This window comes from Trachypithecus francoisi, unplaced genomic scaffold (genome assembly GCF_009764315.1).
Source record: "Trachypithecus francoisi isolate TF-2019V2 unplaced genomic scaffold, Tfra_2.0 Contig01440, whole genome shotgun sequence".
In the NCBI taxonomy this organism is placed as follows: domain Eukaryota; kingdom Metazoa; phylum Chordata; class Mammalia; order Primates; family Cercopithecidae; genus Trachypithecus; species Trachypithecus francoisi.
Genome location: NW_022681431.1, coordinates 143,794 through 169,540, shown reverse-complemented (window position 1 = coordinate 169,540; position 25,747 = coordinate 143,794). Strand labels below are relative to the sequence as shown.

Here is a 25,747-nt window from a genome sequence, read left to right as displayed (position 1 = left end):
AGCTGGCTCTGGTGGCACTATGCTCAGGTAACTGCGCATGCTCGGTTTGGTCTTTTGTAAATCCCTGCCCCATTTCGGGGGAGGTTCTTGGGAGGCTTCTATTCATTTTGGAGCATTTAGGTATCTTGTCCTCTCTCCCTCCTCCCAGATGCATGGGCATTTCTGCAGGTCCCCAGGCTGGCCCTTGTGAGTGGGGGCGCCTCCTGCCTCCACGTTGTTTACATGCCCCTTCTGAAGGTGCTCCTCCCCGCATGGAGCCCCCTCGTGCCTGCCTCCACACTGCAGGCTGTTCCGTAAATGTTACTGAGTCAGTATCATTGTTTTCTAGAAATGGGACGGGGTATGGATGCCAAGTTCTTTTCTGTGTGAAGGCTGCAATTGTATCATCTTGCCTTCCCCGTGTGTGCTCCTTGAGGGTGTCGCTGTGCTGCGGTCATCTGTGTTCCCTAGGGTGCCTCCCTTGGAGTCCGGGCCGTAGCAGACATGCAGTCAGTGCTCATGGCCTAAATGAGAGGAAGGCCAGCAGAGCCATGAAATCTGGAAAATGACAAGTGAGGAAAGGAATTTTTATTGAAGGCATGTGAAAAAGAAATCTTTTTAGAAAAGTTGACCTGTTTCTCAACTGGAGTTGAACTTCAGCTCAGAAAAGCAGCTGTGTGCCCAGAGGGCTTTGGGATTTCAGTTTGTGACAGATGAATTGAATTTGTTGTTGTATGAATGTATTATCCTTTTGTGGTTTTATTAGGCCTTTCTCCCAAATGGAATAGATTTTTCTATAAAAGTCACACTTCCTTTTTGAGAAGTGTAACACTAATTTATGGGATGGTCTCCCACAAGATTACCTGCCAGGAACCAAACACACTGCCTCAGACTCAGGCCCTGGTTTCTGCCTGTGCAGCTGCAGGGCAGAGAGGCACGCTCCAGCTGAAATCAATACGCATGTCTGCATCTTCTCTTTCTTTACTGCTGTTCCGTCTCTCAGCTGGCCTGCCTCTAACGTCTAGGAGCTTGGTGGGTGTAGATACATTACGGTATGGAGGAGGGATATGGTGTTGCAACAGCCAGGAGACTCGCTGAAGTCTCTGTTCTCTTCCTGCTCACTGCTCTGACTTTGTATAAGTCACCTTTGTAGGGCTGTGCACAGTGGCTTACACCTGTAATCTCAGGACTTTGGGAGGCTGACCTGGGAGGATCTCTTGAGTCCAGAGTTTGGAACCAGTCTGGGCAACATGGTGAAACCACATCCCTAGAAAAAATAAAAATTAAAAAATTAGCCAGGTGTGGTGGCTCATGCCTGTAATCCCAGATAGTGGAGAGGCTGAGGTGCGAGGATCACTGGAGCCCGGGAAATTGAGGCTGCAGTGAACCATTATCACGCCACTGCACTCCAGCCTGGTCAGAGCAAGACCTTGTCTCAAAAAAAACAAAAAAAAACAAACAAAAACCCATTTGTAATAGTGGCAGTAGTTAACTTTTGAAAGTTTGGAGAAAAGTTCCTAAATAACCTGTGACCATGGACAACTTCCTTAGCCTTTCTCTGCCTTAGTTTCCTCATCTATGAAAAATGAGAGAATATGGTACTGATCTTACAGGATTTCAACGAGAAGCAAACGAGATCAAACTCACATGGTAAGTGCACACTCAATGTTATTATTTCAACATTTTAGAGGAAAAAGAATGCTAATGGGTTACTATGGCTAAACATAGTCTATCACTGGCGTTAGTCATGGTATTGGAAGGAACTTGAATTCCATATAGATAGTGTGATGGAGAAAGTATTTTGGGCATTGGCAGTATTGGACGTGTCTGTCCTGTGTAGAGAGCCGTTTCCGCTTGTTTCTTTAAATGTTATGGGAAAAGCAGTCGACCCTGTGCTCTCTGCTGGACAGCTTCAGTCTCCGCGTATTGATTTGGCTAATGGTCGCTCGCTGTCATCATGGCAGCAGCAGTTGAAGGGACAGCTTGTCTTGATTTGCATTTTTGGGTGTTTGTGCTATTTCATTAAGACATGGAAGCCTGCTTATGGCAAGCTGGCAAATTCAGCAAAACTTGGAAAAACCTGTTAGCACAGTTTGCACGTGTGCGGGCACAGAGCAGCCAAATAAACACACACATTTTTCTGTGTTTTAAAAACTCTCTGAAAAAAAAAGAAAAAGACATTAAACCATTGCCCAGATGGTTTATAGGGGTAGAACTTTTTCCTTGAAGTACATGAGTATGGCTGTCAGACATCTGAAACCCGAAGGCATCTTAAAACATCATTTTGGGCCGGGCTCGGTGGCTCAAGCCTGTAATCCCAGCACTTTGGGAGGCCGAGACGGGCGGATCACAAAGGTCAGGAGATCGAGACCATCCTGGCTAACCTGGTGAAACCCCGTCTCTACTAAAAAATACAAAAAACTAGCTGGGCGAGGTGGCGGGCGCCTGTAGTCCCAGCTACTCGGGAGGCTGAGGCAGGAGAATGGCATAAACCCAGGAGGTGGAGCTTGCAGTGAGTTGAGATCCGGCCACTGCATTCCAGCCTGGGCGACAGAGCGGGACTCTGTCTCCAAAAGCAAAACAAAACAAAAACAAACAAAAAAAACCCCATCATTTTGATGCTACCCCCTACCCGCCCTTTTTTTCCATTTGTAAGGGACAAGGATCCAGGAAGGAAAGTATCAGCTTACAAAGGCTTTTGTTACAATTAATCGTTCATGTTCTTTCTTTTGGTATGTTACTCTCTGTTTACATTTTTTTTATTTTTACTTTTTTTGATACAGAGTCTTGCTCTGTCACCCAGGCTGGAGTGCAGTGGCACGATCTCGGCTCACTCCAACCTCTACCTCCCAGGTTCAAGGGATTCTTGTGCCTCAGCTTCCTGAGTAACTGAAATTACAGGCATGTGACACTATGTCCAGCTAATTTTTTTGTTTTTAGTAGAGACAGAGTTTCGCCATATTGGTCAGGCTGATCTTGAACTCCTGAACTCAGGTGATCTGCCTGCCTCAGTCTCCCAAAGAGCTGATATTACAGGTGTGAGTTACGCGCCCGGCCGCTGTCTCCATTTTGTAACACTAGCATCACCCCAGTGTAGGGTGGCTAGGGGTATTCTTCTTTCCTGTTTCCTGGTGTATTTTCCTCTACAGCATTGATCAGTCTTTAACATACTTTTTGGTTGTCTGTCTCTACCTACAAAAATATATGTTCCCTGTTATATCACCAATGCCTGACACGTAGATAGTTAGTCAATATTTGTTGGATGAATGAATGAATGAATGGGCTGAAAGAACCTTATTCTTCTTTCTTCGGTCACTTCACACCAAATGCTTTTGGAAAATGCTATGTGAACAGGAATCGTAAGCAGGAGAGGTTACACACATGACTGTGGGATAGCCCATCATCCTCAGATACTTGTCTGGAAGGAGATGGAGTACTTGAGTAGAAATGATACAAGATAACTTCTTCAGGAAATCAGCCAAGTGTCACAGCTTTTCACACAGGCGTGTGATGTTTGTGTATGTGTGTATGAAGAGCTGTCGTGGCCTAGAATCACGGGCCTTTAGATCCCTTGTACAGATAGAAAAGTAAAGGCGGAGGCCCAGGAGTGCTGCAGGCCACCGAGGTAGAGTCCCTGTCTGTCCTTCTCAGTGTCCGGTCCCTTCTCACTGCACTCCCCTCTTTACTGCTAAAGCCACTTTCCCTGACTCGGAATGTGTAACCACGAGGGAGAAAATATACTCCAGGCTCACAGTTTGTGGAGAAAAAGCCCAGCAGCTGAAAATAATGTTCACAAAGTTTGTACCTAGAAAAAGTGGCCGTTTCTATCATGTCTTTGAATTTCCCTGTTTCTCATACATTTTATAAACAAGACAGTAGAAGGAGATTCGGGAACAGCAACTTTAGAACAAGGGGGAAAAAATCAAACCTAGAGCACTCCAGTTTCTCTTTTTTTCTCAGTTGAGGGCTGAGGCACTTTAGCTTCCTGTCTAAGGAACTACTCAAATCTGATTAGAAGCCATTGTGGGCTGGTAATTATCCGTAATTTTAGGAAGACAGGTGCAGCACCAACTCTGTTCTCTAATAGCAGGCTTATTAATTTTAAATTTGCATGGCGGGAGAAGCAGATGGCGAGGTGGGATAAGCGTTCAGATGCTTGGTCATTGATAGCTTTTTAGTTCCACGTATCACATGGGGATTTGGGACCCAGGAAGCCTTCTGAGAACTGATGACTATCTGTCCCCTAAACAGCTGGGATCTTTTTCATCCTGAGCTCAGAAAGATTGCTCCTACTGCAGCCAGGGAAGACAGGTTGTTGACTGGTTAGAAATCATAGCAGGTTATTTTCTCCATCCGCAGTTCGCAGTTGGAAAGCAGAGCTATCAAAAAGTTGTCTTCTCTATCGTATTTCAAATCTGGGTGTTTAAAAAATTATGTAAGCAAATTAAGCATTTCTTTCTTTCTTTCTTTCTTTTTTTTTTTGAGGCGGAGTCTCCCTCTGTCGCCTGGGCTGCAGTGCAGTGGCCGGATCTCAGCTCACTGCAAGCTCCGCCTCCCGGGTTTACGCCATTCTCCTGCCTCAGCCTCTTGAGTAGCTGGGATTATAGGCACCGCCACCTCGCCCGGCTATTTTTTTTTGTATTTTTTAGTAGAGACGGGGTTTCACCATGTTAGCCAGGATACTCTTGATCTCCTGACCTCGTGATCAGCCCGTCTCAGCCTCCCAAAGTGCTGGGATTACAGGCTTGAGCCTCCGCGCCCGGCCAAAGCATTTCTTTAATGGTAGTTGTGTGTGTTCTTGATGCGAATGAGAGGTGCATTCCCTTGCAAAATCCCTGGGACTTTATAGGAGGATGTGACCCTTAGAACAGAAGTTGGTTTTCTAGATGATCATGTAGACATGATGCTGAGCACTAGACAAAGATGTTGATTGAAGCGATTTAAAAAAATTTTGTCTGAGTTCAGATTTTACACCAATATTTAGAAAATCAGCAAAAGAACTTGGAGGAATGTTCTCAGGCATGCAGTTCAGCCCCCTGCCCACATTGTCATAAAATCCCAGTGTGAGTACAGGGAGGCGCATTCCTTTCTGTTCTCATCACAGGTCCTTTCCTGGCTCTGCACCTGCCTGTCATGCACGTCCGTGTGAAGAGACCACCAAACCGGCTTTGTGGGAGCAATAAAACTTTTTAATCACCTGGGTGCAGGTGGGCTGAGTCCGAAAAAGAGAGTCAGCGAAGGGAGATAAGGGTGGTGCCGTTTTCTAGGATTTGGGTAGGTAAAGGAAAATTACAGTCAAAGGGGGGTTGTTCTCTAGTGGGCAGGAGTGGGGGTCACAAGGTGCTCAGTGTGGGAGCTTTTTGAGCCAGGATGAGCCAGGAAAAGGAATTTCACAAGATAATATAATCGCTTAAGGCAAGGACCGGTCATTTTCACTTCTTTTGTGGTAGAATGTCATCAGTTAAGGTGGGACAGCACATTTGCATTTCTTTTGTGATTCTTCAGTTACTTCAGGCCATCTGGGCATATATGTACAAGTCACAGGGGATGTTGTGGCTTGGATTGGGCTCAGAAGCATGACATTGCCCTCTTCCCGACATTCCCTACCTTTTCCCTCCTGTGCGGTTCTCTCACAAAGTGAATGGCCTCAGCCACAGCTTCTCTGCAGCTGCATCAGACTGTGGCGACAGGAGTGGTGGCTGCTGCAGGGCCTGCTGTCCCCTCGGAGCCCGGTCTTGCTTGCTGCTGCAGCCTGGTGATCATTTTGCACCTCAAGTATGCAATTCTACAGAATGAGAGCCAACTTGCTGGGGATGGGGCTTCTTTATCATGGTGCTCTGCATAATTTAATCTCGGGTAGAAAGTATGGAAAAGTATGTGATACCTGTGGTTTGATGTCAGAAGGACGTTGTGAACTTGATGTGGACTGAGGATGTTAAGGTGCAACAGGTACCCCGGCTTCATTAAATGAGACTTCCCCATCTCCCTGCCAGGCACGCACAGGTGTATGGCCACATCTTATGTGTTATCCTTATCTAGAGTGTGCCTTGTCGTCATGCTTAAAGTTACATGATGATATTCTTCCTTGTAGAGTAGGTCCCAAACCGCATCCAACACAGAAATGTACTCTTGCTATTATACATAGAAAGTGCTTTCATATACCAAGTGGGAGAGCAGTCCTAAAATCTGGGCTGGAATCACAGAAGGAAGGCAGTGGAAAGCAACAGATTCCCTAGTCCAAAGCTGATTTTTGATGAACCTAGAAACGGGACCAAGAGAAGTGAATTTGCCTAAGGCCCTGAGAGTGTCTCACGGTAGGATTTGAACCTAGCAGTTTCTTGACCTATTTCTTTAAATGATTAGTCATGCTTCCTCTGATTCCTATATAAACATATTCCTCATTCATTCTTTGTTTCAGTGAATTATTGCGGTGCTACCACGCAACAGTATTTGAGTCAAAACGTGGCAGTGTTTATCCCTTTCCAAGGTTTTCAGTTGCACAGTTTGTCAAAGTTGTGCTAACAGTATCTTGTTGGTTGCAAGGTGTCCTTTCAGAAGCCAATTGTGTGGTGTATTTATGTTGATTGTTGGAGGTAGTTTGGTTAGAACCTAGTTCGAGTGGCTGGTGTGGGCCTGGGGGACAATGACAGCTGCCTGCTTCATGGGCAGAGATGAAGTCATTGCTTCCTGCGAAGTACCATCCTCCTGGCCACACACTCCAGCCCATTTCGTTTGTGTTGATTTCCTTGGCATCTGCACGTTTCTGGCTTCATGTGAGTCTCATTTATTTGAGCATATGACTTCAGGCTGTGGGGAAGAATGGCCATTTTAGCACAGAGATGCACACAAAGGAACAACTGGCTGAATGTGAGTGAAGACATTCTTAGTGGGGGTTTCATTTCTTTTATTCTGTAACAGGCAGTCTGGGAAGCATTCTGGATATGTGGCCTGTGCTGCCACAGTTCCTGCAGGATCGCAGATCTTTGGAGATTGTAGTGATAACTGTTATCATTGAGAATGTCATTCTCGCAGGCTCTAATAAGTCAGGATTTATTCAGTGTTAATTTGTTAAAGACAACTGTATTTCTAGCCAAATCCATGTTAGACGTTTCTCCTGGCAGTGTTGCTGGGGCTATTCCCGTGGCTTAGTCTTATGGAAGCACACGCCTTTGAATACTGCTGAAGCTGTGAGTACCCAAAGCGCACCGGAGTACTTTTGCCATACGGGGTGTTAGTCACTGATACACATCTCAGTCAGACCTGATGGATTCTTGACCCCTTTCTTTTTAAATTTTTAAATTTTTATTTTTTATTTTTGTTTTTTAAGAGCACAACCCCTCAGGTGGCCACCGTGAATCTCTGCTGTCTTCAGTTGGCTGCAGCCTATTTGCCATCTCTGGTTCAAACATATTCGAAGCCTGATGATGCTTCCCTCCGTTCTTCTGCTGTGTGACCTCCGCGCCTGCAGGGTTCAAGACTGTCAGAGCTGGGAGCCCCCTTCACAACTACCAGGGTTTCTGGAACCTCCTTTATCTAGCCCTGGGGATGGAAGAGATGTCATCAGAGGTGAAGGCTTATTAGGTTTACATGCCATTGATAACGAATGTGGTTTTCTTTTATATAAGGGGAGCTTCTTATAATGCGCTTTAGTAGGTAAAGAAGCTTTTGAGGTTTGCTTTCTCTGGAAAGGTAATTTGTGATCCTGCTGTTGCTTTCAACAAAAATGTAATTTGCATACCAGTGCATGTTGTATTACTGAGCACTGGCTGACAAATGGTTCTTAACTCGTCATTCACTCCGCCACTGTTTCTTGAATGGCATATGTGTGCCAGCTGTAGTAGGAACTTGCTAGGCTCTAGGACTAACCCTTATGAAACGGGGGTCCTGGGGGAAGCAAATGCATATAACTATAAACGTTTGAGGGGATATCAGAGGGGGTGACTATAGGTGCAAAACTTCGTTCATTCATTGCCCCATCTAGGAGGTTTTGTGTCTTAGCAGCGTGTTCCATAGCAACATATCCGTGTATCAAAATATTCATCATATTATTTTGAAATTCTCTGCTTAGGTATGTGTTTTTCCGACAAAGTTTAGAACTGGTTAAGGACAGGCTATGGGGTATGTATGATATATATCTACACACACACATATATTTATATATATATATACACATTACCATTGTAAATATACTATATATTAATATATATGCACACATATATATTCCTCTCTATATATATGTACAGACACACCACACACATATATATACACACACACATATATATGAAATACACACACACACACACACTTCTACTGCCAAGCACAGAAAGTCCAAACTAGGCAAGAGTTGTTTTAGTGTTCATGAAAAAATAGATGTGCTTAGTTGAGAGTGGCCTTAAGTTGCCAGGGGAAAGACAGGATGGATTCACAAAGGGAGATAGTGGTTTTTTTTTTTCTTTGTTTAACTCTTGAATTCGAAATAATCCAGACTTATTGAAAAGTTGCAAAAATAGTACAGAGAATTCCAATATACTCTTCCCTCAGATTCCCCAAACATTTCACCACATTTGTACTTTCTTTTTCTCTCTCTGTGGATATAATTTTTTTTTTTTTCCTGAAATGTTTGAGAGTGGAAGCTAGAATGCAGGGCAGAGTGAAAGGCGGAAGGAGAGAGGTGGGTTGGGAGGCTTTTTTTGTTTTTTTTTAACGTTCTGAAATGGAGTTTCACTCTTGTCACCCAGGCTGCAGTGCAATGGCACAATCTCGGCTCACTGTAACCTCTGCCTTCTGAGTTCAAGTGATTCTCCTGCTTCAGTCTCCCGGATAGCTGGGATTACAGGCGCCCACCACCATGCTCGGCTAATTTTTTGTATTTTTAGTAGAGGGGTTTCACCATGTTGGTCAGGCTGGTCTTGAGCTCCTGACCTCTGATGATCCACCTGCCTTGGCCTACCAAAGTGCTGGGATTACAGGCGTGAGCCACTGTGCCTGGCGATTGGGAGGCTTTTGCAGTAACCCAGATCGCTATGATAAGGGCTGGACCTGGTTGGAAATGATAAGAAAGGTGAGAAGTGGTTAGGTCTGGCATATATTTTGAAAGCAGAGTTTAATGGGTTGGATGACAAGAGAGAGAAAAAGAAGTTTTAAGGATGATGTCAAGGATTTTGGCCTGAGTAACTGGAAGACGAGAGATGCTGTTATTGGGATCGGGAAGACTATGGGAGGAGTGGGTTATAGCAGGGGGAATCAAAAGTGTGTTTTCGGCATGCTAAATTTGAGGTCCAAAAAGGGATGTCAAGAAGTGTTGGCTTGGCGCAGTGCCTCACGCCTGTATTTCCAGCACTTTGGGAGGCTGAGGCAGGCAGATCACCTGAGGTCAAGAGTTCTAGACCAGCCTGATAGTTATTAAAATCTATCATTGATGTTTACTAATTAATCATATTATTGCTTCTAATACCGTAGGGAGTGTACACCTACCTGTGATGTTGTTCCTAATATCCAGGGACAGAGAGCATGATCTTAGTTTTAATATCGTAGTAGGTGTGCACTCACCCTGTGACACTGATCCTAATATCCGGGGGGTAGAGTATGACATGACTCCCAACATAGCAATGAATGGACAGCCACCTGGTGATATTAATCCTAATATTCACAGAACAAGTGTATGATATTACTCCCAATATCGCAGGGTGGATACAGCTCTTCTGTGATATGGTTCCTAGTATCTGGAGGGGGAGAGGATGATAACAATTCCAGTATCGCAGGCTGTGTTCACCCACCCTGTGATATTGTTATTAATATCCTGGAAGGGAGAGGATGATATGACTCCCCGTAGAGCAGGAGGCGTACATCCATCCTGGGATATTGTCCCTAATATCCATGGAGAGGAGAGGCTGATATTACTCCCAATATGGCAGGGGGTGAACATCCACCCTGTGATATTCTTCTTAATATTCCAAGGCTGAGAGGTTGATATGACTCCCAGTATCGCAGACACTGTACACCCCCGTGTGATAATCTTCCTGATATCCGGAAGGGGGGAAGATGGTATTAATCCCCACATCGCAGGAGGTGAACACCCACTCTGTGATATCTTTCCTAGTATGCAGGGGGAGAGGGGATAATATTATTCCAATATTGCAGAAGATGTACACGCCCCCCCGTGATATTGTCCTTAATATTCCAAGGCACAGAAGACGATGTTACTCCCAATATCGCAGAAAGTGTACACCCCCCAGTGATGTTGTTCCCATGATCCAGGAGGGAAGAGGATGATATGACTTTCAACCCTTGCACCCTGCAATGCTCTCACCCTGCAACACCGACACCCAGCTCAACCTGACGTGGGACCAGAGGTGCTGGCTGGGAGTGTTCATTGCTTCTCTTTTTTCCCTTGCCAGAATCAGTAGAGGAAGCTGAGAAGGAGCAGCCACAGGAACAAGGTAGGTTTTGCCCGTGTCTCAGGCTTCCTCTGGTTATGAGCTGGGCCTTGGAGTAAAACTGGGGGAGAGGACAGAGCTGAGTACTTTGGGCATTGGATGCGGCTGTCACCTCTCTGTGGTGTGGGTCGGGGGCTTGAGGAACATCACCTGAGGTGGGCCTGAACCTCCCGTCTACTCTGGCACTGGAGGCCGTGGTGTCCCACACTTCTTCCAGTGAACATGCTGACCCCCGCCTGGTCCCCGACTGAGGTGGGGCATCCTTTCCACTGCTGGGGCCCACATGTAGCTGTGGGTTCCTTTTTCATGACCCGGAGAAGCTGCAGTTCACCTTGTGCTCTGCCTCAGAGATGGGAGGCCACACTGCCCTCAGCGGGTAGCAGAATTCAGAGCCTTAGGTTGCAGGGGCCTCAACTGAGGTCCCTGAAGGGTCTGCTCCTTCCTGAGGGGAGCCAGTGGGGAAGGGAAGGCTGTTGTAGGTTTGCCTCGGAGGGAGTGGTTCCACCCTCTGCCAAAGTCACTGGGGCAAAGACACATGGCTCTCCAGCTGTCCCAGAGGCCAGGGTAGTGGCTGGGAGGGGCTGTGTGCCTCTGCCGAGTAGGGGAGATTTCTTAGCTAATCTGGTGTAGTCAAGTCAGACATTTGTCTCTAAATCATATTTATTTATTTTTTTTAATTCCAAGGCTTTACAGATAAGGAGGCACTTTGTATTGAAAATGCTTTTTACATGTGAGCTTGAAACAGAGAGTCTGCTTCAATCTAGGTGTTTTCCTTCCCAGTAATGCCTCCTTTCATCCCAGGTTTTCCAACAGGAAATGAGCTTGTTTGCTCACCTCTGGGAGGGGGCTTTGGCTAGGAATCCACCAAAGCCAGCAGGCTGGCCTTTGTGAACCCTTTTGGAACTGTGGGCTTCAGGTTTTCAGACCATCCAAGGTGAAGGTGGCCTCAGAGGCCTGGAAGCTTTCCCATCCTTCTGGCAGGGATGGTCCGTTTCCCTGCACGGAGCTTGGTACCTGGGTACAACACCCCTGTCCTGTGCCATCGGTGGCTTTACCAATTTTGCGTAGCAGCTTTTGAGCTGATCAATAGCTCTGATTGACTGTTGAGGATTTCATGGATTCCTGTACCCCACCGGGGGCCCAATATGCTGACAGAAGTTACATTTGTAGTTGTGGTGCTGCATACACACGGGTCCAGTTAGAAGGCTTTGATTCTTTCTAAAGGGAAAGACATCTCTGAGGGATCGCTGAGCTGCCATAGTCTCCTCAAACCATGCTGTCAGGTGGGCGACAAAGCAGGCAGGAGGGTGATTTCGTAGGAGAGTCGGGCCACGGGCCTGCGTGTTCTCTCTGTCCCCATAGTGCCAGAGTTCCTACATGCTCCAGGCCCGGGTTTCATTGCACATAATTCTCAAGGGCTCATGGCAAGCTGCACCAGGGACACAGAGGGCCGGGATGCGGGGACCCTGCCCCCAGTGGACCAAGGACTCACTGCTGGACTCTAATCTGTCTAGGTGTTTTTGTGACTTGCAGAAATACCTCCACCTGGCCTGGGCCTGGAGCCACAGGAGACCCTTCCGAAGGTGAGGAATGTTCTGGAACAATGCAAGACCTGCCCAGGTTGCCCCCAGGAGCCAGCGTCCTGGGGTCTCTGTGCGGCATCCAGCAACGTGAGCTTGCAGGACTCCGAGGAGCCCTCCTTCTGATTGGAAGCTGAAGAAGACTGGGAGGATCCAGAGGCTCTGAGCTCACAGCTGCTGTTCCTGAACACCTCCGGATACAAGGGCAGCTTCCGTGGCCTGTACAACGTGGCGCTGCCATGGCTGGGCGGCATGTTCTGCAGCTTTAGCGACAAGGAGGAGCTGACTGGGCGCCAGGCATAGGCTCGAGGGGTGGCCAGGAAAGCTGGCCTCCTCCTGGCCCTGGCCAAGCTCTGCTTCCTCCTGGGGCAGCTGTGCAGCAGGAGGCTCAAGCTGTCCCAGGCCCGGGTGTACTTTGACGAAACACTGGGGACCCTGGAGGGCAGCTTCGGGGACTTGTTCCAGGTGGTGGCTGTGTACGCCAACCTGACCAGCATTTACCGGAAGCAGAACTGGGAGAACTTTACACAGGTGGTTCCCAAAGCCGTGGCCCTGCTCCTGGGGATGCCCGGCCACATCTACAGCACCGAGGCAGACGGGGAGCTCCTGCAGCTGGCGCTGCAGTGGGCGGTGGGTGGCCAGAGCCTGCAGGCCGAGGCCCGGGCCTGCTTCCTGCTGGCCAGGCACCACGTGCACCTCAAGCAGCCCGAGGAGGCCCTGTCCTTCCTAGAGCGGCTGTTGCTTTTGCACAGGGACTCGGGAGCCCCAGACGCTGCTTGGCTCTGAGACTGCTCCCTGCTCCTGGCAGACATCTACAGCAGCAAGTGCCTGCCCCACCTGGTGCTGAGCTGTGTCAAGGTGGCCTCATTGAGGACACAGGACTCGCTGGCCGGCTCGCTGAGGAGCGTGAACCTGGTGCTCCAGAACGCCCTCCAGCCCCACAGCCTCCCCACCCAGACTTCCCACTACCTCAGACGAGTGCTGGCCTCCCTAACCCTGGGCACAGGGCAGGCTCTGCGTGGCCTCCACACCAGCCTGGCCCAGCCGTACAGCCACCAAGGCTACTATGGGCCGGCCATCACCTTCATGACGCAGGTGGTGGAAGCCAGTGCTGTTGCCGGAGTCTGTGCCATCGTGGACCCCCTCGTGGCCCTGGCCTGGCTGCACGTGCTTCATGGGCAGAGCCTGGTGGCCTTGAACATCCTGCAGTCTGTCCAGGATGCAGTGGTGGCTAGTGAGGACCAGGAAGGTGTGATTGCCAACATGGTGGTCGTGGCTCTGAAGAGGACGGGCCGGACGAGGCAGGCAACCGAGGGCTACTACCGTGCCCTATGGATGGTTTGCGACCTGGGCCAGTGGAGGAACCAGGCAGTGGTTCTGGTCAACTTCGGGACCCTGTGTCTGCACGCGGGTGCCAGCAGGCTGGCCCAGCACTACCTCCTGGAGGCCGTGCGTCTGTTCTCGAGGCTTCCCTGTGGGGAGTGTGGCCAGGACTTCACCCACGTACTCCTGCAGCTGGGTCACCTCTGCACCCGCCAGGGCCCGGCCCATCAGTGCAAGGGCTACTAGGAGTGGGCCCTTCTGGTCGCCGTGGAGATGGACCACGTGGAAAGTGAGTGCCCCAGTTCCTCTTGTGCGCCTTCTGGGGCCACTCGGGTCAGGGCGCACCTGGGGTTTGTGATTCGGAAACAAGTGGTGGTTTTTCCACCATCGAAAGTGCTGAGTCATGGCCAGCAACAGATGGTGGCAAGCGCCCTGGAGACAGGCGGTTCCCATGCAGGGCCAGGCCCTCTGTGCCCTACTGGGGCAGCCAGCTCTTTCCGGTTTGCTCAGGCACCATCCTGCCTTGAGCACGGAAAGTCCTGCGTGCTGGGAATCCCTGGCCATAACCCTGGGATCAAGGCAGGCGCTGCTGAGCTGGGACATAGGGCCCCTCCATGAGCCAGGCCCTGAATGCCAGTTCTTGTGCCCATGTTATCTGCTTGGTGTCTCGGCAGCCCTGCGCACCTGTCGTCCCACTTCACAGAGGACACAGGGGTGGGTGATTGACCAAAGCCACAGAGCAGTTCATGCAAAAGCAACTCGTGCAGTGTGCCAGGCCCCACCCACAAATGGAGCTTGTGGGGTCCTCGGGAGGCAGGTGCTGAGCGTGGGAACGTGAGCTTCAGGCCAGAGAAGCCACAAAAGGGTGAGTGGCATGATGGCGGGGCAGCACTTGGCCCCGGGTTAGGGAAGCCTCTTTAGTCTGGGACCAGAGGGTTGAGAGGATTTAGTCAAGTACTAAGTGTGGATGAGGGAGTGGTGGTGGGGGAGGGGCTGGTGGTGTAGCCTGTGTGAAGGCCCAGGGGTGAGCGAGTGGGGGTGAGTGAGCAGGGATGACTGGGGGTGCGTGGGGGTGAGTGGGGCGTGTGAGTGTGATGAGGAGTGAGAGGGGGTATGATGGGGTGAGTGAACGGGGGTGTGAGCGAGTGGGGGTGAGTGAGCGGGAATGTGAGTGGGGATGAGTGGGGTGTGAGCAGGGGTGAGTGAGCAGGGCTCATACAGGGAGGTGCAGAGTTGGGAGTGGGTGTGTTGGGTGCTGGCTGGTGAGAAGCTCTTCTGGAGAGCTAAGCAGGGCCTGGGGCCTCAGGCTGTAGCTTGCCTTTTCCCCAAGAGCACTGGGGAGCCATGGAGTGCTATCGAACAGTCACTGCACACTGAGCAGTGAACGGACAGTAGGTGGGCAGGGCTGTCTGAAATCTAGGCCGCAGAGGATAGATGAGGAAGTTGAGTCCAGGGAAATGGCTGAGACAAGGGATATTGTTGAGTCCCCTCTGTCTTGCAGCGTTTGTCATGGCACAGTGAGACCACTCAGAGGTGTCTCCTGTGGCCTGGACCAGAGCCCAAGGGGCTGTGACCAAACCTGCCCATTTCCCAGCACAGGCCTGGCACCCACTCCTGGCCCTAGGAGGGATGAGATTTTGCAAAGAACCGTGTGAAGGGGCCCCGGTCCCACACATCTGCCCAAGGAGGGGGGGGGGTTCATACCCAGGCTTCTTCCCCAGGGGTATTCTCTGATTGGAAGGAGACCCTCCAGGAACCCAGCAACCCAGCCCCCACTGCAGCCTCCGGTGGCTCCTGGCACAATAGCCTGTGGTACCTCCTCCTACGAGGCCCTCCCCGGGGTGCTGGGGGATTCAGACTTGGAAATGCAGGCCAGGGAATAGAGATCATGCTTCCCTGTCTCCCCACCCTGCGCTGAACGGTCAAGGAGACCGAGGGTGAGGTTGATACCCCACGTGCTTACTTGGGGTCATTTTTGTCACTTTCGGTAGTTTGTGTCCTTCTAGGAGTTTGGCTGTTGTGTCTAGATGGTCTGATTTGTTGGTGTACAATTGTTCGTAGTGTTTTCATGGAATCCTTTTATTTCTGTCAGGTCGGCACTAATGTTTCCTCTTTCATTTCTGATTTTAGAAACTTGGGTTTGTCATTGTTTATTATTTTTATTAGAGATGGGGTCTCATCATGTTCCCCCAGGCTGGTCTTGAATGCTGGCCTCAGCGATCCTTCCACCTCGGCCTCACAAAGCGCTGGGATGACAGGCGTGAGCCATGGTGCTCAGTCTCTGATTTGAGTCATTTGTGTCCCAACTTTCTTTTCTTGGTCTGGTGAAAGACTTGTCAATTTTGTTATTATTTTCAAAAAACCCACTTTTGGTTCTGTTGACTATCTCTTTTGATTTTCCATTCTCTGTATTTTTACTTCCCATTTCCACTCTCACGTTTATTATTTTCTTCCTTTTATTCACTTTGGGTTTAGTTCATTTTCTAGTTTCTCAAGGTGGAAGGTTAGGTTTTTGATTTGAGATTTTTCTTCTTTCTTTGAATGTAGACATTTACAGTTATAAATTTCCCTTTCAGCACTGCCTTAGCTGCGTCTTGGAGTTTTTGATACGCTGTGTTTTTTTTTGTTTTTTTTTTTAGGTTTTTGCTCCATTGCCCAGGCTGGGGTGCAGTGGTGCAATCTTGGCTCACTGCAACTTCTACCCAGGTTCAAGCCATTCTCATGCCTCAGCCTCTCGAGTAGCTGGGATTACAGATGTGCACCACCACACCCGGCTGATTTTTGTATTTTTTTATAGAGACGAGGTTTCACCATGTTTCCCAGGCTGATCTCAAACTTCTGGACTCAAGCGATCCTCCCGCCTTGGCCTCCCACAGTGCTGGGATGACAGGCGGGAGCCACCGCGCTGGTCCGGGCTGTGCCTTTGTTTGTATTCTTCTCAAATTAGTTTTCAGTTTCCCTGATGGTCTCTTCTTTGACTCACTGGTTGTTTAGGAGTGTGTAATTTCCACATATTTTTGCATTTCCCACGTTTTCTTCACTGTTGACTTCCAGTTTCGTGCCAGTACAGCTGAAGAACACCTCTGCTTTGGTCTCAGTCCTTCTCCATTCACTGAGGCTCGTTTTGTGGCCTGGCACATGGTCTGTCATGGGGAATGTCCCATGGGTGCTCGAGAGGACTGTGTATTCAGCTGTCGTTGGGGGCCGTGTGTGACACGTCCATTCGGCCTACCTGGTTTCCGATGTTAATCTTCGGAATGTTTCTTACACTAGAAAATCAGAAGCTTTCCACTGTTCCCAGCACCCTGACTTTGGGAGAGGCCAGTGAGCCTGTGGGTTTGGAGCCTGGTTGCATGAAAGAAGCATGTGTGGGAACACCAGGGGCTGGTTTTGAACCCCATTCCCCCAACATGATGCCATGTGTGGCAGATGTGACGCTTGGCTTTGCTCTCCCGGGGTTCCATCTGCGACAGGGGCTACTTGTGCCCCTGGCCTCATCAGCTCAGGCTGAAGGCGGCCCTGGTCCTGGCCAGAGGGACTTTGTGAAGCAGAAATAGATGGCCTGGTGCTGGGGCTGAGCCTGGCCAGGACCTCGGCCCTGGGAGTTGTAAAGAAGGCCGGCCTCTACCCTGAGCATGTGCACCAAGCTGTGCCCATGTCACGGTGTGCTCGGCGTCTGCCCTTGCACAGGCACATGGCCTGTCTGAGCTCAGGCTGCCCGCCTATGGGGCCCAGGTTCACAGAGGTGTGAAAGGAACGAGCACAGCACAGGGGCCTCCGAGCCCAGCCAGCCTCGCTTCGATGCTGGGAGGCTGACGTCTCTCCATTTTGTCTTCCGCCCAGGCCAGCTGCGGGCCGTCCAGCGGCTGTGCTACTTCTACAGCGTTGTCAACAGCGTCGTCAAGCCCAGCGAGGCCCAGTGTGTCATCTACCATGAACTCCAGCTCTCCCTGGCCCTCAAGGTGGCCGACAAGGTGCTGGAGGGGGCAGTTCCTGGAGACCATCAGTCAGCTCTACCTGTCCCTGGGCACTGAGCGGTCAGGGCTGGCTTTGCAGTGGTGGGGCTGGGGAGGGTGGCAAGGGGGCTGGGGGGGCCAGGGCAGGGATGGGGGGGGCACAGGGAAGCTGGCCCAGGGCCCTATCAGGCCCTTTCCTTTGGATCACTTGGTTCTTTGGCATCGGATGCTTTGAGATGGTGGACCTGGGGTCGTCCCAGGGCTGCTGCTGGCTTGAGAGTCCCAGCTTGAGCTTCGCTTGTTGGGTCAAAGATCATCTCAACCCCAGCAGAGGCAGTACGTACACCCTGGGATGTTCTTCCTACTATGGTGGCTTTTGTCATCTGACCTCTGCCTGCCCCGAATCTTCACTCCTGACCTTCATCTGTCCCCTTAAATGTGACCACAGCAGCCACCTGTGGCTTCTCTCCCACAGAAGACAGAGCCAATTGTGTCACCTGCTTCCCTGGGGCAGGGTTTCAAGGTCTCACGTCCCATATGTGGCCCACTTGGCTTCCCCCGAGCATTCTGACCTGGTGGGGTAACCATGGCCCTGGCCACCCCACACACAGCTCCCGGTGACATTGCTGCAGTCACAGCCCCTCGAGTGTCGGACTTACTGAGAGAGCAGGGAAGGAGCCAGATTCCATGGGGACCTGGGAGACTGGCTCCAGTCTTGGCCTCAGGTTCACAGAAGGAAAATGGGCCAGTGTGCTGGAGCCATGTTTCTCAAAGTGTAGTCCCTAGATGAGCAGAGCAGCATCTATGTCACCTAGGAGATGGTGGCAAGTGGGAGTTCTAGGGCCTGCCCCAGGCCTGTGGAGCTGGAAGCTGTGGGGGGCAGGGCCAGCAAGCTATACAGACAGGCCTCCGAGTGACTGTGATGCCTGCACACCTTGGGAACCATCGACCTAGATAGCCTCTGAACACTAACGGCTCCTGGTGCGTCTGGAGAAGACACAGGCCATGTCTGGGAGGCAGGGGAGATGGGCTAGCACACTCCTCCTGCCACAGGGCAGCATGATGCTCGATTCCCTCAGAAGGATGACCTTTATCTTTTCCATGCCGTGTGTGTTCACCCTGGCCCTCCCAGCAGCCTGGGAAGGGCAGAACACTGCACACACAAGAGGGCCGTTTCCAGTCCCCACATTCCAGATTCACCTGTCACCAGACACACAGGAGGAGGCAGACTGGTTCTAGGAGGATGAGAGCCCTTGTTCTGACACTGCGTCTGATTCCAGGGCCTACAGATCCACTCTGGACTATACAAACAAAGTCTGGGGATTCTCATTGACCTCCAGAAGAAAGAAGAGGCGCATGCCTGGCTGCAAGCAGGGAAGATCTACTACATCCTGCGGCAGAGCGAGCTGGTGGACCTGTACATCCAGGTGAGTGGCAAGGGATGCAGGAGGGCCCCTGTGCTGTTCACTCTGTCCATCCATCCTTCCATCATCTATTTACCTATTCATCCTTCCATCCATCCGTCCTTTCATCCATCTATTCACCCATCTATCCATTCACCTGTCCACCCACCCATGCATTCATCCTTCCATCATCTGTTTACCTGTTCATCCATCCATCCATCCATCCATTCTTCCATCATCTTCCCATACACCTGTGGGTCCTTCCATCCATCATCCATCCATCCTTTATCATCCATCCATTCACCTGTTCGTCCATCCATCTTTCCATCATCCATCCAACCATCCATTTATCCATCCATCCGTGCATTCATCCATCCATCATTCATATATCCTTTTATCATTCATCCATTCACTTGTTCTTCCATCCATCCATTTACCTGTTCATCCTTCCATCCATCCATCATCCATCCATCTATCCGTCTGTCCATTCATCCATCATTCATACATCCTCTTATCCATTCATTCACCCGTCTATCCATCCATTCACCTGTTCTTCCCTCCATCCTTCCATCATCCATCCATTCACCTGTTCATCCTTCCATCCATCACCCATCCACCCATCCATCCATCCACCCACCAACCTACCTATTAATCCATCCCTCCATCTGTCAATTTGTTTATCCATACATTCGTCTATACACCATCTGTGCATCCATATGTATACATCATCTACCCACCCATACATACACATTCCAACCACCCATCCGTCTGTGCGTCCATGTATTCATCTGTCCGTCCATCCATCCAAGCATTCATCTATCCACACACCCATCTGTCTATACATCTGCTCATCCATCCATCCATCCATCTACTCATTCCTAAGCCATTGCTGAGCACCTGTTGTGTGACTTTTCTCTCCCTCCAACTGGTTCCCTCACATCCTCCTCCAGTGGCCGGCATCTTCTCCCTGAGGGCAGAGGTGTGGCCCCTCACAGTGCCTAGCACCTGATGGTATACAGCACATGCTCAAAGAATGGGACCACTCAGTTAACACACAGGAGAACTTGCTCCAAGCGACACGTGGCACATCTCCTTACAAAATGAATCTATCAATAGTGGCTGTTTTCAGAGGCTTTCCCAAACAGCGTGATCTAGAACAAATTGTGAAGCCCACAAGCCTGGTGAGGCTTTCATTATTGAGCACCTGCTGTATACCTCCTTGAGCTGAGGAGAGGGATCAAGAGCTCATGGCCGAGAGAGGAACAGGCCCACCCACAAACACTGTTGATGTGGAGCCCTGAGCTGCAGCAGGGATGTGGCAACGCAGAAAGGAACCAGGGGATGGGTTCCCAGCAATCTGGGGGCCACGGAGACTGATTGAGTGCTGGGGCGGGGGGGGGGGAGTGGGCTAGGGCTATCCCTGGTGGTAGGATTCACAGGTGTCGGGCTCCTGGGCTGCAGCTGCTCAGTCACCTCCTGGCACTGGGGTGCATCAGTTCATTGTCCTCATGCCAGTGGTGGGGCAGCCCTAATCTACAGGTCTGAAAAATGCTCAGGTGTACCTGCAGTGTGTGAGAGGAAGGAGGCTGGTGAAGGTGGGCATGGCCACCTCTCAGGTGTGGGTCTTGAAGGAACTCCTGCCTCCTTTCAGGTGGCACAGAATGTGGTCCTGTACACAGGCAACCCCGGGCTGGAGCTGTTTCAGGAAGCTGGAGACATCTTCAATGGGGCCTGGGAGCGGGAGAAAGCCGTGTCCTTCTACCGGGTGAGCTGGCCTGTGGGCTGATGTAGGTGGGCCTCAGGGGGGCACCAGGAGGGCTGAGGCACAGGTGTGGCAGGGCAGAGGCCTCCCACCTGGAGGCAAGGCCACCCATGCACATGCTTCGTTTCCCAGTGGTCTCACAGGGAATGATATTGACCGTGCCCCTGCCTGGGAGAAACGCTCGGGTCTGGACATGACAGTGGCTCTACCCTTGCACCTGATGACCCCATGTTCCAGATGAGGACACTGAGGCTCAGAGAGCCACAGGGACATGTCAAAGGACACACAGCATGTCAGTGGGAGGGCCAGCACCCAACTCTGCCTGCACCCCGAAGCGGGGACGGCTTCTCCCTTCCTCTGAGCTCACGGTGTGGCTCAGCCCTGGGCACAGATAAATGTGTCTTTAGAGCAGAGAGGAGTGCTGGCTCCTCCCAGTCAGACCCCCGGTGCACAGGCGGGAGAGGCTGGTCGGAGGCTGCCAGGTGTAGCTAGATGGGCCTCAGATGACTCTTCAGCCTCCAACTTGGGTGTCTGAACCGTGCGTTATCCCGGAGCACAGAGCTCTGTGGAGGTGCAGGGGTCACTGGGGCGTGGGAAACTCCAAGCACATGTCTGAGCTCTAAGGAGGGCGCTGGGCAAGGTGGGTGCTGCGGGAAGCGTGACCCCACCTGCCTGTGTGGTAGGACCGGGCCCTTACCCTGGCAGTGACTACGGGCAACCGCAAGGTGAGCCGCAGCTGCAGCTCTGCAACAAGCTGGTGGCAATGCTGGCCACGCTGGAGGAGCCCCAAGAGGGCTTGGAGATTGCCCACATGGCCCTAGCACTCAGCATCACTCTGGATAAGTCCCCTGAGTCCCCGCCCTGCCAGGACCGACACTTTGCCAGAGCCGAGCCTCCAGGTCTTCAGGGCAGGAGCTGAAACAGCTGCTGGATTTTCCTGGTCTCCTGTCCAGGCAGGCAGATCTGCCCAGCTGGCTTCCCTGTCTGGCCGTGGGCCACAGCCCGAGGTCTCTCATGTAGTGCAGAGCTCCCTGCCTGGCTGAGCTCTGCTTCCTCTGTCTCTTCCCGCTGCTGACCACAAGGGCCGCCCAGCGTGCCCTCTGCCTTCCAGACATGCCAGGCATCTCGGTCCCTGTATGTGCCAGGCTGAGTGGCACATTCCCTTTGTCTTGTGCCCCTCCCACCCTCATCAACCACACAACTCTCTGGCTGATGAAATCCCAGTTCCCCCTCCAGCAGCCTGCCCCTTAAGGCAGGGCATCCCCTGGTGCTGTGCCAGGGTCGTCTGTCCTCCTCCAGAGACAGGGAACCCTGGGCAGGCCGCAGGCCCCAGCGCCTTGTGCCTTGGGGCCCAGTACACAGTAGGTATGCAGCTGTGTGGGAATGCATTGAATGCAGGCTCCATGGCACTCACCCTGAAAAGGGGAGGACATCGGAGACAGCCTAGGTGGGTTTGTGCAGCTGTGGGGGGACCAGGAGCTCAGGCACGCAGTGACTCCCCAAGGTTAGGGGCTCTGATCATGACATACCCAGGAGGAGTCGGATGTCACGTCTGTGGGCTGCATGGAGCCGGGGTGCCCGGGAGCACCTGGGCTGCATGGGTTTTGGGCTCCCCTGGTTAAAACCAGTGAGCAAAGGCAGGTGGCTATGTGTAGGCACAGAGCTGCGCCATCCAAGTCCGACTTTGCCAAAGCCTCACAGTAGACAGGGACAGGCCTTATTAGTTCTGCTTTGCAGATGGGAAAGTGAGTCTGGGAACCTGGAAGGGACTGGCCAGAGCTGTCCAGGTGACCGCAGGTGCCTGGAGGCAAGCCAGGGGTGCTGCCTGGGGTCTGCATACCTGCTCCTGAGGGGCCTGTGCCCTCCTTGCCCCAGGGAGCCACGTCCTCATACCTGGCCCTTTGGCCTGCACCCCAGGGGACTGGTTGAACGAGGGCATGGCCTACCACAGGCTGGCCGCCCTACACCACCGGCTGGGCCATGGCAAGCTGGCGGAGCGCTTCTACCTCAAGGCCCTGTAGCTCTGCAACTCGCCGCTGGGGTTCGACGAGGAGACCCTCTACTACGTGAAGGTGTATCTTCTACGACCTGAAGGTGGGTGGGGAGGGACAGGGCTCTGGGTGTTCCTGGCCCCCTTGGAGTGGGATCTCTACCGACACCCCAGAGGCCTGGGTTCCAGCCTTCCTTAGGAATGGCCCAGTGGCCTCCCTGAGGCTCTGCACCCAGCTGGAGGAGATGGCAAGGTTCACAGATACAACCCAGCTCCCAAGCTGGCCAGGCCCCACCTTCAAGAACTCAGTCTCAGCCAGGGAGGCTGATACATGAGCGGGCAATGGTGGCCTCTGGGTAAAGAAGGGGGTTGTAGTCAGGGGGACGCTTCTGGAGGAGGTGACACCAGCGCTGAATCTTGACTGTCAAGTTGCATGTAACAAAGGAAGCAGGGCGGGAGAAGGATATTTCGGAGGACGGCATCATCCTCACGTTGAATCCATGTTGCACGATCCAACCCAAATCCCAGTGCCTCCTCTAGGGAGCCTGCCCAGGGTGCCAGCCTGCACTGAGCAACTCCTTCCTGGAGTCCTGAGACACCTTGAATCTTCACATCACCCAGGAAGGGTGGGGTGGGACCAGTGTCTTACCATTGGGTTGACAGACAGACAGGGGAACCCCAGCTCAGAGCAGGAGTAATGGGGCGGGGCCCCAGCCAGCCAGGCTGAGACCTTGCTGGGTCAGGTCTGTCTCGAGGGGAGGTGCTGTGCTCCCTCTGCCCCCAGCCCTGCAGGGGTGGAGAGCTGGGACTGGCAGACTCAGAGCCGGGGTGTCTCCACCCCTCTGCCCAGCAGGCACAGCCCTTCCTCAGCATCGCACCGGCACCGCTTCAGTGCTCCTTATGGACTGAGGGGCCAGGGCACTCCAGTCCAGGGGCCGAGATCTTGGGGGCCTGAGAACAACATGAGCTGGGGCAGCCTTAAGACCCCGCCCTGTATCCCCCACTGCAGGCCTGGGGCTGCCCGGTAGGCCTCTGCCCAGTGCTGGCAACACCTGGTGGTCAGAAGCGGTCCCTGTGGCCTCCCAAGTCCCAGCCAGACAGGGAGGTGTCAGGCCCAGAGGGACGCTGCTCACCTCTCAGGGGCTCGCCTGGGACCCAGGGGATGGGCCTCCCAAAAGTGGGCCTTTATCTCTCTTGGTCAAGCCTGCTGCCCCCTCCGCCTGTCCAGGAGGAAGGAAAGGGCCAAGTAGTACCTGAGAGGCCAAAGTCCATGGTTTTGAGGTCGAGGGGCAGAGACCTCCTTCACGTCCTTCCCGTGCACAGCCCCCCTTGCCATGCACAGCCCTCTGGGTCTCATCGTGACTATGCTGTCAGTGCAGGCCAGCTTCCCACAGGGAGGCTCCCTCGGAATTCCCCAAGGGCGGCTGTCTTTCCAAGGCCACACCCTCCTCCTTGTATAGGAGGCTCTGGACCCAGGGCCCAGAGCAGTGGGAGAAAAAGCTGGTCTGGATGGGGCCTGGAAGGCTGGCAAAGAAACAGAGGTAAATGGGCATCTTTTCCAATTGCCTCTAAACTGGGGTCCCCTTTAGTCTCCACGTGAGAGTGAGCCCTAGAATAGGGTGGATTAGGTGTGTCCTGGCTCAGCCTGCCACTCACTAGCTGCTGCACACACTACAGGCACATGGAAATGCACACAGACACGTGCACACAGGGACATGCACACACAGGCACACGCAGACACATATGCATTGGCTGGCTCCTTCCTGTTTAGTTAGGATGCCCCCAGCCCTTCAGGAAGCCTTTGCCTCCCCCCACCGGCTGAGTCCGGGGCCTCCTGGGCCCTTCCCGCTCTCCTGGGCTTCCATCTGCCACAGCCCGGGCCACGTTTGTGGTCAGTGTTCAGTCCCAGGTCCCTCAGACTGGGAGCAAGGACGTTAGGCTCAGCCATGCACCCAGCACAGAGTCCAGTGTTTGGCTGGGCCAGGGGGCATTGGATGAGCAGCGGCGGTGACTCGGGGCCTTCTCTCACCCCTGCTCCGTGTGTGGGGCGGGGCAGTGAGGGAATGGACTGCTGCATCTTGGACTTTGTCCTTGGCCCTGGGAGCCATCTTGAGATGGTAAAGAGGGACAGACCAGGCACGGGTCTTAGAGAGGTCCCTTGGGTCACTCCCATGTGGAGGAGGCACCTGGGGAGAAGCCAGGTGGGGGGTGGGAGGGTCAAGGAGGAGGTCTGGGAGGCCACATCCCAACCCAGGGATGGTGAGTTTGAGCCAAAGATGCATTGAAAATGGGAGTGGAGGTCTGGGGAGTCACACATCGTCAATATTTCAGGGAACATTGACAGACAGGATACCTGTGAGATGGTTTTGTACCTGGCCTGGCCCGTGGAGGGCCTGGAAATGGTCAGCATGGACAGGGGCCAGAGGGGAGCCTGGGTCACTCAACACTGTGCCCCTGCTGTGGCTTGGAGCCACGGGTCCTGCATGGAACGCTCAGAGCAGGCAGGATCTGCCCTGACCACAGCCCACGGGGAAAGCAGCCACTGCCTGCAGAAAGGGTGGGACTGGGACAGGAGGCTTCGGGTGAGTGGGGCATAGGGATAGTCAGGAAGGCTTCCAGGGGTGTCAGGATCGTCCCCACCTCCTGCAGCTGAGACCACAGCAGTGTCACAGGCTTCAGGGCTCATGGGGTGAGCCAGCATTGGCTGGACATGTGGAATGACCTGGAGACAGGAACGGCCTCTGGGAAGACGGGCTCCGAGTCCTCCTCTTGCTGAGCATGGCCTGTCCCTTTCAGGAACCGTTTGAGGCAGCCGGGTACTACCAGCTGGCACTGGCAGCCGCCGTGGACCTGGGCAACAAGAAGGCACAGCTGAAGACCTACACGCGGCCGGCCACCATCTCCCACAACTTCCTCCTGGACCGCGAGAAGTCGCTCTTCTTCTACCGGAAGGCCAGGACCTTCGCCACAGTGCTCAATGTCTGCAGCGTCAACCTGCCTCCTCTGCCACTCTGCGGGTGGGCCCCCTGGTTGGCCCCAGCCACCCTCGCTGAGGACAGCATCCGAGGGAGTGGGTTTTGTGCAAGGAGGATGGTCTCCTGCCTCTCCTGGTGTCTCCCGTGGCTCATTTTCTGGGAAATGGAGGCATGAAAGCAGGGTTCAAATAGCAATAAATGTTTTTTTGCAATAACATACCGAAGTCCCCATGGCATCCTTCCCTGTGTGCTTCCTGGGCGGGGTCTAGGTGCCAGCTCCTTCCCTGGTGGCAGCCCTCTGATCTTGGGGATGAGAAGGACCCTGAGTCCAACAGACCTGGGC

At 52.5% G+C, this 25,747-nt stretch overlaps 1 pseudogene; it reads left to right on the top strand.

Moving 5' to 3' along the window:
• Positions 1–6,798: 6,798 nt before the first annotated feature.
• Positions 6,799–25,623, top strand: LOC117095894 (annotated as a pseudogene).
• Positions 25,624–25,747: the final 124 nt, after the last annotated feature.